Genomic DNA, 15,555 nt, shown 5'->3' on the forward strand with positions numbered 1-15,555 from the left:
CACCCATCTTGTATTTGTGCCTCTCATTTTTTTTGCCCAAGTGCAATACTTTACATTTCTCCCTATTAAAATTCATCTTGTTTGTTTTGGCCCAGTTCTCTAATCTGTCAAGGTCGTTTTGAAGTGTGATCCTGTCCTCTGGGGTGTTAGCCACCCCTCCCAGAGAAAGACCTGTCCCAAAAGACAGGTCACAAGCAACCACCATTACCATCTGACAACTATTGTTTTTTCTAAATCAAAACTTTTCAAACTTAATCTAAACAGATCGACGTGTTGTTTTTGGAGCAGTGTTTCCTCGTATAGTGTTCAAACCATTTCCATTGTTGCCTTAAATTCTGGTTTGTTTGATATCTTAGTGCTGTGGTTAGTTTTGCCATTTCGATGAATTCTGTTAATTTGTTTAGCCAATCTTCTTTTGTGGGGATGTGATTTCCTTTCCAGTTCTTTGCTACTAGTAGAAGCCTTGCTGCAGCAGCAGCGTATAAAAATAGTGTTTTCCTGTCTTGTGGTACATCCTTGCCCGGTATACTCAATAAATAAGCCCCTGGCTTTTTTCCTATAGAGATTTTGAGCATCTTTTTAAATTCCTCATGAATGCAACCCACCAAATTTTTAACCCTTCCGCAGCCCCACCATGAGTGCATCACAGTACCTTCTGCCTCCTTACATTTCCAACAAAGATTGGATTTTGACTTGTATATTTTGGCAAGCTTTGTGAAATTTATTTCCTTCACCACGCGGTCCGAGGAGAGGTTACAACAATATAAAAATGAAACCTTGAAATAAGTTAGAACAATTTACAGTCGGAAGAACAGGGCGGGCCTTAAAATAGGTAGCATCGGGTTTGTTATGGAAATTACAGGGGGGGCACATCTTTAAAGTTGTTAAATGTTACAAATATTATACATAAATGTATCCTTTCGACTTGACAGCTCAGGGAAGTTACCTAGCTTTAACAATAATATAAAAACAACTCCTTTGCCAGTTTCCTCAATTTCAACACTATTTTGCCCTTGGAAAAAACGACTCTTTTCCCTGCCACCTCCCCAAGCGTGAAGACATGTAGACATACCTCCTACCCCAGGAAGTGCCCAGAGGTGACAATTGCTGGGCTGGTTGTTGGCCAAGGAAAGCCTAATCCCATCACCAGACTTGCCAAGGGGTCCAGACATGCAAAGGAAGTTCTATTGTACTTTGGGTGGTGTGACTTCAGAGGTGTTTGCCTATGCTAATCTTATACCTGGGTCTTGCCCTGCCATGTCTGCTTATGCTAATCTTGTACCAAGGACTTATCTCAACATGTTTGCCAAGGTTAAACGTGTAACCCCTGTCAGTGATGTAGCAGTGATGTATCAATGATGCTGTACAAACTGTATTCTGGGATATGGTGGGAAAGTTTTAAAAGTCCTTGTCACCACATCCTTGGGGTTCAAAATTCCTCTTTGAACCTGTTGTGCAATAAACTTTGGTCTACAGCTATTTGCTCTGGTTGGTGGCTGGACTCCTTCCTTTATTCCGCAGGGACCTGCGGGCTCTGCCCAACAAGCTGGGTGACTGAGCAGCCTCACACCTAGATTTTTCCGTAACAGGTTCCTCCAGCCTATCAGGAGAGGGATGTTGACCTGCAAAGAGGGGCACCTGCTCTGGAGACCCTCTCTTGAAGGTAGAGGGCCTCTTGCTCTGGCTGCCCTGCTAGCAGTGAGGGCATAAAGGAGCCATTCTGGGGGATTGCCAGGGGTGGAAGGCAAAAGGCTTTGGTTCCGCCAGTAGGCACAGGAAGCCTTGTAGCTGGGGGGCTTGTTCTGCTTCCCTTTGGAAGGAATGGGACTTCTTGCTGAGATAGCCCTCCCCCTTTGTCCTTTCGCAACCAGGGGGGAAAGGATTTAAAAGGGGGTGGAGTGTAACCCTAACCCAATTCAAAGATTTAGTGGATATATTGAAACAAAACAACACTCCATTCAGGTGGGAGTTCCCACAAGGGTTGTCCTTTAATTTTAAAGGGAAGAAAATCAAAATAAAAACAATTCAAGATAAAGAACACTTTTTGGAGAGAAACTTTGAGGACTTTCAGAAAGGAACTGTGAGTGAGAGGGAAATACCGGATATTGCAAACTTATCATTTGGATTGAATCCAGCACCGACCGATCAGGAACAAGAACTTGGAGCAGTCGGTGGAAAAGATACCCAGTAACAAAAATGTCTCTGCAACTTCTGAGTTGGAACTGCAATGGTCTTAACCATCCCCAAAAAAGGGCTCAAGTGTTTCATATATTAAAGAAAGAATATTTAGACATAATATGTTTGCAATAAACTCATATTGCCAGGATACATAGAAAACTTCTGACAAATAAGAGATTAGGACTGGAATTTATTTCTTCAGATAAAGTTAAGAAAAGAGGGGTGGTGATTTATGTTAAGGAAAAATTGGAACCAAAAATGATTTTTAAGGATGAACAAGGAAGATTTCTGGCAGTGGAAATACAAGCCCAAGGAGAAAAAATTTTGATTGTAGGAATTTATGCACCTAATGAGGGGAAGGCTGAGTTCTTCAAGAAGTTGCATGAGACCTTAATGGACTTTATGGACTTTAAAATCATAATGATGGGTGACATGAACGGAGTTGTCTCCACAAACATGGATAAAGCGCAAAGACAAGTAATTTCCAAGGATGGGAGACTACCAAAGACTTTTTTCGAACTGATTGACACTATGGACTTGATTGATATTTGGAGAACAAGGAACCCTCTGGAAAGAGAGGGGACCTTTTTCTCTGAAGCAAAAATGACATGGACCAGGATTGACCAAATATGGATTTCTAGCAATCTGGCACCAATGGTTAAAAAAATAGAAATCTGCCCAAAAACTTGCTCTGACCACAATGCAGTAAAGATGGAAATGAAACTGACAACAGCTGGAACCTTCAGATGGAGAATGAATGACACCCTATTTAGAGATGAAGCAATTTATAAAAAGGCCCAAAAGACACTGAAAGACTACTTCGAGATAAACCTAAGAACAGATGTGGAAAGAAGAATAATATGGGATGCAAGCAAGGCCGTGATGCGTGGTTTTCTAATCCAGCAGAATTCTATAAAGAGGAAACAACAGAATGAGAAGAAGGAAAAAATTTGGAAACAAATGAAAGAAGGAGAGAAGAAACTGAGATCAAAACCTAAATCTCAGGAGATTTTAAGAGAAATAAAGTATTATCAGACCCAATATATGGAACTGATGAACCAAGAAATAGAATGGAAAATAAAACAAATGAGGCAAAAGACTTTTGAATCAGCAGATAAATGTGGGAAACTGCTGTCATGGCAATTGAAAAAGAGACAAAAGTTGAATACTGTGACATCTCTCGAGGTAGATGGAAAATCTATTAATAAACCAAATGAAATTAGTAATTGCTTTCAAAGTTTTTTTAAGAAACTGTATGCACAAGGGCCAAAAAATGAACAAGAGATAGAAGAATTTATTAAAAAATATGGACTGTCAAAGATTTCGGAAAAAAACAAAAGGATTTTAAATGAGAAAATCACGAACCAGGAAATAGAGGGTGCCATCCAGGATATGCAATTGGGAAAATCACCAGGACCAGACGGGCTGACTGCGAGATACTATAAAGCAATGAAGGAATGGCTAATACAACCATTGAAAGAAGTTTGTAACCAAATCTTGGAGGGGAAAAAGGCTCCCGAATCGTGGAAAGAAGCATTCATCTCACTTATACCGAAGACAGAAACTGAGAAACATCAAGTTAAGAACTACCGCCCTATATCACTCTTAAATGTGGATTATAAAATTTTTGCAGACATTTTAGCAAAAAGATTTAAAAAAGTGTTGCTACAGGAGATTCATAAGGACCAAACAGGCTTTCTCCCAGGGAGACATATGTCAGACAATGCAAGGAACATTATAGACATTTTGGAACTATTGGAGACTGACATAAATAGAAAAGCAGTTTTGATTTTTGTGGATGCGGAGAAAGCCTTTGACAATATTTCTTGGAGCTTTATGAAGAGGAATCTCCAAGGGATGGGGGTAGGCCAAAACTTTGAAAACGGTATAGGTGCAATATACTCTGAGCAAAAAGCTAAATTAATCGTGAATGGTGTAGTTATGGATGAGATCCCAATAGAAAAAGGGACACGACAGGGATGCCCATTATCCCCTCTATTGTTTATATCGGTCCTGGAGGTGTTATTGAATATGATTAGAAGGGACCAGCTGGTTGAAGGAATACAGCTCGGAGCTAAACATTATAAGTTAAGAGCATTTGCAGATGACCTGGTTTTGACTCTGCAAAGGCCAGAAGTCAGTACAAAAAGAGTTTTAGAAATAATTGAAATATTTGGTCAAGTGGCAGGTTTTAAATTAAATAAACAGAAGACAAAGGTGCTGGAAAAAAACTTAACGATGGGGGAAAAAGATAGTTTCCAAAGGGAAACTGGTTTGGAAATAACAAAAAAAGTGAAATATCTGGGGGTGAATTTAACATCTAAGAATGTGAATTTATTTAAAGATAATTATGAGAAATGTTGGTTGGAAGTTAAGAAAGATCTTGACATATGGTCTAGGTTGAGACTCTCCTTGTTAGGCCGAATTGCTGTTATCAAGATGAATGTATTGCCGAGATTGTTGTTTTTATTTCAGACATTACAAATTCTGGATAGGATGGACTGTTTCAAGAAGTGGCAGAAAGATATATCCAAATTTGTCTGGCAGGGCAAAAAGCCCAGAATAAAATTTAAGATTTTGACTGATGCAAAAGATAGGGGGGGTTTTGCTCTGCCGGACTTAAGACTTTACTATGAAGCAGCAGCTTTCTGCTGGTTGAAGCAATGGCTACTTCTTGAGGATACAGACATTCTAGACCTGGAAGGGTATGATAATAATTTTGGCTGGCATGCATATTTATGGTATGACAAGGTAAAGGTTTATAAAGGCTTTAAAAATCATATTGTCAGGAAAGCTTTGTATAATGTTTGGAATCGATATAAGGATTTGTTGGAAAGTAAAACACCCAGATGGTTGTCACCAATGGAAGCTAGAGCGGTGAAAAAACTTAACATGGACTCTAATTGGCCAAAATATTGTGAAATTATAGAATATGATGGTGAAAAGGTTAAATTACAGAGCTTTGAAAAACTAAAATCCAAGGTTCGAGACTGGTTACATTATTACCAGATAAATGAGACTTTTAAGCAGGACAGGAAACTAGGATTTCAGAAGGAGAGGTCAAAATTGGAAACAGAATTGTTAGAGACCAATACTAAGAATCTGTCTAAAATGTATAACTTGTTGCTGAAATGGAATACACAGGATGAAACGGTTAAATCAGCTATGATCAAATGGGCACAAGACTTAGGTCATGATATTATGTTCGCTGACTGGGAACAGTTATGGACCACAGGCCTTAAATTTACGGCATGTAGTGCCTTGAAAGAAAACATAATGAAAATGATCTATAGGTGGTACATGACCCCAGTCAAGCTTGCAAAGATATACCATTTGCCCAATAACAAATGCTGGAAATGTAACGAATGTGAAGGAACCTTCTACCACCTTTGGTGGACCTGCCCAAAGATTAAGGCCTACTGGGAAATGATCTATAATGAAATTAAGAAAATCCTTAAGTGGACATTTGCAAAGAAACCGGAGGCTTTTCTCTTGGGCATGGTCGGCCAATTGGTACCAAAGAAAGATAGGACATTTTTTATGTATGCAACTACAGCAGCAAGAATCCTGTTGGCAAAGTATTGGAAGATGCAAGAATTACCTACTCTGGAAGAATGGCAGACGAAGGTGACTGAATTTATGGGACTGGCAGAGATGACCGGCAGAATCCGTGATCAGAGGAGAGAGACAGTGGAAGAGGACTGGGAAAAATTCAAAATATATCTTAAGAACTGTTGTAAAATTTCAGACTGATAAAATGTCAAGGGATAAGAAACAGAGAATTACAGCTGTAAATGTTTAAGTTAAGAAAACTTGAGGGAAGTTAAATATAAAAATGGAATGAAGGATTGCTAAAAAATTGGAAACAAGGGTGCAGTGAAGGGGAGGTATGGGGAAGTCATGTGTTGTTTGTGTATGTTTTTTTGTGTGTGTGTTTGTGAAAATTAATAAAAATTATTTAAAAAAAAATAAAAGGGGGTGGAGTGATGTTAAGAAATCTGAGCAAGACAAACTTTGGTCAAGCTAAGGAAAGGCATTGTGGGAGAACCAAAGACTAGAGAATTATGGGGAATGTGTATCTGTTTCTTTAACCGTACACTTCTTGGCTCTGAAAGTGTGAATAAGTTATCTCCTCCATCTGCAGGAAGGAGGCTTTTTCGTTGATTGGTGTGCCTTAACACCTGGTTATCTAAGATGTTGTTTCTGTGTGAATAGAGCCATCAAACTCCTCTAACAAGCTAAGTTATCACCCTTCTGTGTAATCATTGGTGATTCTTAATTAATCAGAAGAACTGATTGGTCCTTGAGTTTGAATACACCGTGGGTTCCCAAGGGATAAAATCTTAGGGAACTGAGTTTGCAACTTGCAGCTGCCCATCATGCCAGGCTAACCATCTTGCCAGCAGCCGCCATCACCTCTACATTCATATAAAATCTTAGGGAACTGAGTTTGCAACTTGCAGCTGCCCATCATGCCAGGCTAACCATCTTGCCAGCAGCCGCCATCACCTCTACATTCATATGCGCGATCTTTGTGATGTAGATATGCCTGTCTGATGTCCTGGAATGCAGAATCAGCCGAGAACCTTATGAACTATTCTAAGTCTCCTTTGTTCTTGTTGTGAGTATGTTTTAGTTAGTGATGTTAAACAATGTTTTTATTTTGCTGTTTGAAACTTGTAAGAGATGTGCCAACTTTTAAGTTTGAATAATCTTGTTTTTTAAATAAATTTTGGGGAAAGGGTTTTTCCTGGTTTTGTCTTTTGTGCTTTCTGCTGGGGAAGTCTAAGTTTAACGCCTGACCACTTAGTTACCTACCAAACCGGTTGAATTTCTGCCTGTGTCACGGAAAGTGATACAGGGTGGGGCAGCCCGGTAATGCTGAAGAGTAATCCCCTTCCTTAGGTTATACTTCTGGGCTGTCCGAAGATAAGGAAGTGGTGGCAGCATCTACTGGTTCTGTTGTGTTTTGTTCTGGAAAAAAAACGCTTCTGCACACACCCCTCTCTCTCTCAGCCAGGTCTTGCCGGACTTGGAGGGCAGGTGGGAGAGGTGGGGCGTGTGCAAGAATGCTACAGGGGGGCTCTGAGCAAATTGGCATTTCAACTAATTAACCAATGAAGGCTGAGGAAAAGAAACCAGTGGAGTGCTGTCCCCAAATGCCCCCAAATCTATGAGGGAATCAGTGGAGTTGGAGAAAGCACACAGTGAGTGGATACTGAGTCTATGCAGCTAACTGAAGATGGACCCAAAACTCCTGCCCAGTTCATCATCTCCCATAGACCAGGTGAGTGTGACGGTGGAAAAATGGCCTTGTGGGTCAAAGTTAAACAGACCACTGGGGAGGTTTACTTTGACCCACAAAATGGAGGATCCCTGTTTGGTTGCCTGGGATTTGCAGCCATTTGTGTCATAATGCCTGGGTTCCAGTGTCCCTGGAGACGCCAGAGAATTCCAATGTGATGCTTCAGAAGCAAAGCAGTTAAGGCAGTTGAGACGAAGCAGATTCAGCTGAAGCAGCTTCAGAAGCAGGTTCAGGAGAAGCGGGTTCAGGAGAAATAGGACGATGGTATGTGTTAAGTTGTGGGCGAACATAGCAGACGACACAGCGATTTCTCCAGAGCAGCTCTTTATTTGTAAGCTGGACAGAACTGAACAGCAAACAGCTCAGCCGGCCTGCTTTTATAGGCAGCTGGCTGTCAACATTGTAGCAACAACAACCCAGGGTTTCCCGCCTAAAATAACTGACGTGGACCTGAGTGAAAACTATCTACAGTATCCCCCTGCTGGCCCAGGGTGAGAACTTCAGTACATAACACCATGCATCATAAATACATCACCCCAGTCCTAAAGGGAGAAAAAAGGCAGATTCATTTTCGCTAAAGGGACACTAGATGGCAAAATTAAACTGACAATCGGCTCCATATATGCCCCAAACTCGAAACAACTAGAATTCTTCTAGAAGACACTAAACAAGTTCCTCTCTTTCTCTGAAGGGGAAGCAATCCTAGGAGGTGACCTCAACCTAAATATGAAAGACATATCCCTGAAAATATCCACCTTACAACCCCATGGGCAACCTTCCTCCGAAGGAAACCCCCAACAACTAGGGACTCTTACAAGTTACTAAAAATGTTAAAAAACTGGTCTCTATGACATTTGGGGTGAGCAAAACCCGGGAGACACCAGCCATACATTCCAATCTGGACGCCATGGTACAGTGTCCAGACTGGACAGCATTCCACTCACACAGGGTGTGATCCCCTCAGTGGATTCAATAAACATAGGTAACATAAAAATCACAGATCACACGCCAGTAGAAGTCACTGTTAAAATGGGAGATGGAACACAAACCACCCCATCATGGTCTTTCAGTCACATCCTAACTACAAACAAACAAACAAATTAGAGACTCTCCAAAACTCCTTCAAGGAAAATAATGTAGATAATATAACAACCCCCCTCTTACTGGACACAATGAAAGCGGTCACCAGAGGAGCTTGCATAAAAGAGAAAGTTTTCCTTAAAAAACAAACCTCCTCAAAAATTAGCAAAATAGAACAAGACATCACTGTCCTCTCATCACGCTACAAACAAAGAGAAGCTAAAAAACTCCTTCAAGTTATAGAACAAAAAAGAAGAGACCTAGACTCCCCAGAAATCAACAAAACAATGATCAGCATTATATACTCTAAACAACACTTGTATGAATACAGAGGGGAAAACTCCAGACTACAGTGGTACCTTTAGATGCGAACAGGATCCGTTCCGGAGCCCCGTTCGCATCTGGAAGCAAACGCAACCTGCGTCTGCGCATGTGCGGGTTGCGATTTGCTGCTTCTGCGCATGCACGTGACATAATTTTGAGCGTCTGCGCATGCGGCGAAACCCGGAAGTAATGCACTTCGTTACTTCCAGGTCATCGCAGAGCTCAACCCGGAAATATTCATTAAGAAGCTACTTCAACCTGAGGTATGACTGTACTAGACGTAGGAAGAAACAAAGAGCGCACTGCATCAAAACAAGAATGAACTGCATCACCTAAAAAGACAGCAACATAACATTCTCCCCCAAAGAAATAACCTCAGAATTTGCAGAATTTTGCTCCAACCTATACACCTCTCATAACCCACCTGAAGAGGAAATCAGAAAATTTCTAGCAGGACTGACCATGCCTACCTTAACTGAGAAACAAGAATTCATGGACAGTCCTATCACCCCAGAGGAAATAGTTACGGTCCTCAAAAACTTGAAACCACACAAAGCCCCAGGCCCAGATGGCTTCACAGCGGAATTCTATAGGAAATTCAAAGAACCCCTGATGCCCTACATGACCCGCCTATTCAATGACATCACGAAAGGGGGGCCCATCCCCCAAACCTGGACCCAGTCCAAAATAGTCTCCATCCCAAAACCAATAAAAGAGAAAAAAATGCAGCAAACCAGAAAATACAGCAGATACAGCAAGCAAGACATCAAAAAGGTTTTCAGGCAACAAGAAACAAGATTAATATTTTTGTTCAAACATTACAGCCAGTGGGATTGAATTCTGAATTTGATCTCTCAGTGTTTATTTGACCATAGTTATGGGCACTGAAATCTGTATATGAACCACATGTGATGTAAGTATTGTCAGCATCTACCTCATCCTATCCTTCATCCCCTCCTATACCTCCTCATTTTTCACTAACGTTAAACACCTGTTGAGTAATCAGTAATTAAAGAGTGTATTTATATCCAGACCCAAACAGGGTAACCTTGCTAAACAAATCAGTCTCTTAAGCTTAAGCCAAGAAATAGTATTCTCTATGAAATGTAAGTATATTTGTATAAATTTTTGTAGTAAGTCTGATTTCACATATAATGGATATGTATTTTTGATTTAATTGATTATTTAGAAGTACATTAAGTTATTTCTAATAAGATTTGGTTTGAATTATTATTAGTGAATATCAATATATGTATCAAGGCTTTGAGATTAGACCACTGAAGAAGCCCGGAAAACTACCTTGGGAGTGTGCTACCTGCAAGCCCCAGTAAAAGGGCCCCATCAGGGGCGAACAGCAGCTGCCTCTTGATTATTTGGGCTGCCAGGGCGAAACAGGTGCAAAATGCCGGAACCCTGTCTACAACTTCATTAACATCCATCTACAACTTCACTAGCATCTCTCAGTATTGTAAAAAACACCGAACTTACCTTTTGTTGGTATCTTGGGGGGGAATTGTCATCACGCCACTCCTTGGTGTGTGCTGTGCCCCAGGGTGCGATACTCTCCCCGATGCTTTTTAACATCTTTATGCGCCCCCTTGCCCAGCTTGTCCGGAGTTTTGGGCTGGGCTGCCATCAGTATGCTGATGACACCCAACTCTATCTGTTGATGGACGGCCATCCTGACTCGGCCCCAGACACACTGATCAGATGCTTGGAAGCTGAGGCTGGATGGTTACGTGGGAGCCGGTTGAAGTTAAATCCTTCGAAGACAGAGGTCCTTTGGCTGGGACGGGACGACATGGGACTGAGGGGGCAACTCCCATCTCTTGCGGGGGTGCAATTAGTGCCAGCACCGTCCATTAAGAGTTTGGGTGTAATCTTCGATACCTCCCTCTCCATGGAGGCGCAGATTGCAGCTATAACAAAGGCGGCATTTTTTCATCTCCGCCAAGCTAAGCAGTTGGCTCCTTACCTCTCTCGCCCTGACCTAGCCACTGTGATCCACGCGACGGTCACCTCCAGACTGGATTATTGTAACTTGCTCTACGTGGGGCTGCCCTTAAGACTGACCCAGGAACTCCAGCGGGTGCAGAATGCTGCGGCGAGACTCCTTACGGGGTCTTTGCTGCGAGATCACATTCACCCGGTGCTATACCAGCTGCACTGGCTCCCGGTGGAGTACAGGATCAGGTTTAAGGTGCTGGTTTTAACCTTTAAAGCCCTATACGGACCAGGACCCTCGTACCTACGGGACCACCTCTCCTGGTATGTCCCACAGAGGAACTTACGGTCTTCAAATAAAAACATCCTGAAGGTCCCAGGCCACAGAGAGGTTAGGCTGGCCTCAACTAGAGCCAGGGCTTTTTCAGCTGCGGCTCCAATCTGGTGGAACGCTCTGTCACAAGAGACAAGGGCCCTGCAGGACTTGACATCTTTCCGCAGGGCCTGCAAGACAGAGCTGTTCCACCAGGCCTTTGGCCAGGGCGCAGCCTGACTCGTCCTTTGGCAATCTTTACAAAACTTTAGTTTATGGTTGCCATCAATTTTGATTTTAATTAAATTTCATAATGTTTTTATAATGTTGTACTGTTTTAGTGTTGTTAGCCGCCCTGAGCTCGGCTTCGGCTGGGGAGGGCGGGATATAAATAAAATTTATTATTATTATTATTATTATTATTATTATTATTATTATTATCTTCATGAACTTACCTAAAAAGATAGAAACAAAAGACTGAGTTAAGCACTTGGAAAATCCATTGAAATCACATATATTATAAGTTCATCTTAGGCTGGGTAGTTCGCAAGTCTCTGTGGCTTTGCATAAGGGTTTGTATTTTTCTCAGAAGATTGATAAAGAATGTATAATCACTTTGATAATTACTGTGTGTATATTAGTTGCCAATGTGTTGCATGCGTTGTACTACGGTGGTACCTCAGGTTACGTACTTAATTCGTTTTGGAGGTCCGTTCTTAACCTGAAACTGTTCTTAACCTGAAGCACCGCTTTAGCTAATGGGGCCTCCTGCTGCCGCCGCGCCGCCGGAGCCCGATTTCTGTTCTCATGCTGAAGCAAAGTTCTTAACCTGAGGCGCTATTTCTGGGTTAGCGGAGCCTGTAACCTGAAGTGTATGTAACCCGATGTACCACTGTACTTCTATCAGCAGCACAGATTGCATTTTTCTAGCAAAAGAATAATAATGGCTGAATGTGCATTTCTCCCCCAAGGAGGTTCCAGGGACTGACCCTGTCTCTCCCCCCCCGCCCCCCCCCCCCAGCTAAGGGAGGACTTAGCTCTTTTCTAGCATCCTTTGGCTCTAGATCCTGCCTTCCATGGCAAGTTTATCACTTTTCCTCCTGCTACCTACACCTTCCCTCTTTGTGGTCCTTTGCAGGTGATCGTGTTTGGCCAGCGGCCACCGAAGACAACATTGCCCCCCGTGGCTCCTCTGGTGAGAGAATAGCCTCGTTGCACTTTTATTATTAGCTGCTATTTATTTGCAGGCCCACGCGCTAAACCCTGTCTGTGGTGCCTACCCTTTTCGCCAAGGAATGAGACAAGAGACCAGAGCATGGGTTCAAATTGGCCACACCTTTGAGCTTCAGAAGTGGGAAACTTGGCAGGCAACCCTCTCAGTCCGCCTGGCTGAGGACATGCAGGCAGATGAGGGCCAGTGTGAGGGGGCTGCAAAGCACCAACTTCCTCAGCATGCCCTTCCACTAACCTCGTCCCAGGAGTTGGACCTACATGCCACCACTCTAGGGCCAAGCCACAAATGTGGCCTACAGCTGAGAAGGCCACAAAATGCCTCTTGGGACTGGCAGAGCACGCCAAAAAGAAAAAAGGTTTTGTGGCCTAGCCTGGCAGAGGGGCCAAGTCCCCCCATCCAGGCCAAACACCTAAAGGCCGGTCACTTCCCTCAATCCGAACGCCAGGACACGCTCCTGATGATCTTGATCCTGGAAGGAGGAAAACCAAGTCAGTGGCGTAGCGTGGGGGGTGCAGGGGGGGCCGGCCGCACCGGGCGCAACATCTGGGGGGGGGCGCTCGCCGCCTCCGGAGTCGCCGAAGAGCCTTGGGCGCAGGCTGTAGCAGAGCCCCATGTCTCGCGGAACCGACGAGCTGTGCGCGCGTCCGGGCTGAAGGCGTCTGGCAGGCAGCGGCTCTCAGTGCTCGCTGCGGAGGGCGCGCCCGGCAGCCCCTCCTCACAGCCCCGCTGCTGCTGCAGCTGCTGGGCCATGTTGCATTTTCCTCGCCTCTCTGCCCTCCTCCTCCTCCGGGCAAGTGGCGTCGTTTGGGCGGCAGCGCCAGCGGCAACTCACCTTAGATCACCTGACACAGACCCGCCGCCACCGCCGTGGCTACCTTATCGTAAATACCCCAGCCCAGGCAGCAGCAAGAAGAAGCTGGGAGCGGCGGCAGGTTAGGGGTTAGGGGCGCAAATTACTTGCCTTGCCCCGGGTGCTGACAACCCACGCTACACCACTGCTCACATACAAGTGCAGTTGGGGGCACGGTCATTTGTCCCAGGAAACCAGGTCTTTGCCCGGAACTATGTGGGGGACATTCCTTGGGTGCCAGCCACAGTAGTGGGAGTCACTGGATCTCGCTCGTACCAGGTGGCACTCGAAGACGGACGCTTGTGGCGCCGGCACATAGACCAGCTTAGGCGCAGGGTTGGGGACTTGGACACTACCGTGGTGCCCCCAACTGCGCTTGTGGCTCCAGAAGAGACACTTACAGATGGCGAGGCTCCACCTACACCTCCCTCGCAAACTGCCAGCGTGGAGCCGAACCAAGCCGCTTCAGAGGGTCTGCCAGACTTACCACAGACTCAGACCACTCTACTTGCGGAGGCTCCACCCACAGCAGCGGATCCAGGGGATTTGGTTTCAACGCCACCTAGGGTCGCGCCACAGCCTCAGCAAGAATTGTGTGGCCCCCCGGACTTGGCTACCAGTCCCCGGCGGTCTGGCAGAGTTTCCAAGCGCCCAACTTATTTAAAGGACTATGTTGTTGGACATGTATCACTGTTGGTCTAAGGATGGGAAATGTAACCAACATGCTTTTGTGCCTAATTGAACCATTACGCGTAGTGCTGTATATAAGGAAACCATTACGATTATAACTAACGCCTTATCTCGGTGGGGAGGGGTGTTATGTAGTGAAGTTTCACCCTGGGCCAGCAGGGGGATAATGTAGTTAGTTTTCACTCAGGTCTGTAGATAGTTTTCACTCAGGTCCACGTCAGTTATTTTAGGCGGGAAACTCTGGGTTGTTGTTGCTACAATGTTGACAGCCGGCTGCCTATAAAAGCAGGCTGGCTGAGCTGTTTGCTGTTCAGTTCTGTCCTGCTTGCAAGTAAAGAGCTGCTCTGGAGAAATCGCTGTGTCGTCTGCTATGTTCGCCCATAACTTAACAATAACAATAATAATACACTGAATTAATATGCCCCATCGTTCTGCCCAGACTGAGGTCCAGCTCCGAGGGCCTTCTAGCGGTTCCCTCGCTGTGAGAAGTGGGGTTACAGGGAACCAGGCAGAGGGCCTTCTCGGTGGTAGCGTCCACCCTGTGGAATGCCCTCCCATCAGATGTCAAGGAAATAAGCAACTATCCTACTTTTAAAAGAAGGCAGCCCTGTTTAGGGAAGCTTTTAATGTTTAATGCTGTATTGTGCTTTTAATATTTGATTGGGAGCTGCCCAGAGTAGCTGGGGAAACCCAGCCAGATGGGCAGGGTATGAATAATAAATTATTATTATTCATTATTATTATTATTCATTATTATTATTATTATTATTATTATTATTATTATTATTATCTGATCTGTAAGTTCAGTTCTGTGTTGCATGGATGAAGGGTGGCATATAGTCATAAAATTTTACACCACTTAGTGGTAAACCCCCCCCTCAAAATGGTTTATGAAAAGATAAAGCAAGAAAAAAAATCACAACCATACTTTAAAACATATTTAAGTTAAAACGCTAAAACAGATTAAAATTACGTCAAAATATGAAGTCCCTCAGCTGAAATGCAGAGCTAGCCAGCTTTGATATTTTGGGGTCAGCTCTAATCTGCTTCAGGGGCTAGAAATGTATTTTGCCCACCCAGAGGTGCTCAGGTTGTAGGGAATTGTTGGCACCACCTAAAGGTAAGAGCTTTTTGCTTATGGCGCACATGCGCTCGGGCTGGTTGGGGCTGTGCACATCACAAAGAGCAATGTAACATTGAAATGTTTAGTGTTTCTTATCTCTTAAAAATCATAAAGGTGTTTCTTAGGAGTGGGAATGTTTTCTGGGGTTTTTTTAAATTAATATTTATTAGTTTTCCAACAATTTAAACACTACAAACAACAAAAAGAAAAAAAGAAAAAAAGGAACAATACAATACAAAAACACTACATAACACTAACACATTAAATTAACAAATCAAAACAAAACCAGTTTAAAACACATCAAACAATTTCAATATCTTATCTTTCATTCACTTGTTTCAACGACCTCCTCTCACCTCCCTTTTTGTATGCCACTTCTGTTAATTGTTTCAGCAATTCCTTTCCATCTTCCTCTGTTTTCTATCCTATAATTATCTTAACATATTCTAACCTTATTTTTTCCTTTAATAGCCTAATAATCTATTTATACTTAATTCCTTATAACATTTCTACT

The 15,555-nt window shown here is 43.4% G+C and overlaps 2 long non-coding RNA genes across 2 annotated transcripts; both read left to right on the forward strand.

Annotated features, from left to right (window-relative positions):
* Positions 1 to 207: 207 nt before the first annotated feature.
* On the forward strand, positions 208 to 7,735 carry LOC309344765. Its single transcript, XR_014157872.1, has 3 exons — positions 208 to 842; positions 1,590 to 1,900; positions 7,257 to 7,735. It is a non-coding gene; the product is annotated as an uncharacterized lncRNA (long non-coding RNA).
* Positions 7,736 to 8,666: 931 nt separating this feature from the next.
* On the forward strand, positions 8,667 to 12,240 carry LOC309344764. The gene is made up of 3 exons (XR_014157871.1): positions 8,667 to 9,993; positions 10,125 to 10,350; positions 12,171 to 12,240. It is a non-coding gene; the product is annotated as an uncharacterized lncRNA (long non-coding RNA).
* The last annotated feature ends 3,315 nt before the right edge of the window (positions 12,241 to 15,555 follow it).

The sequence above is a fragment of the Podarcis erhardii genome (genome assembly GCF_964252035.2).
Source record: "Podarcis erhardii genome assembly, chromosome: 6".
Taxonomy (NCBI): domain Eukaryota; kingdom Metazoa; phylum Chordata; class Lepidosauria; order Squamata; family Lacertidae; genus Podarcis; species Podarcis erhardii.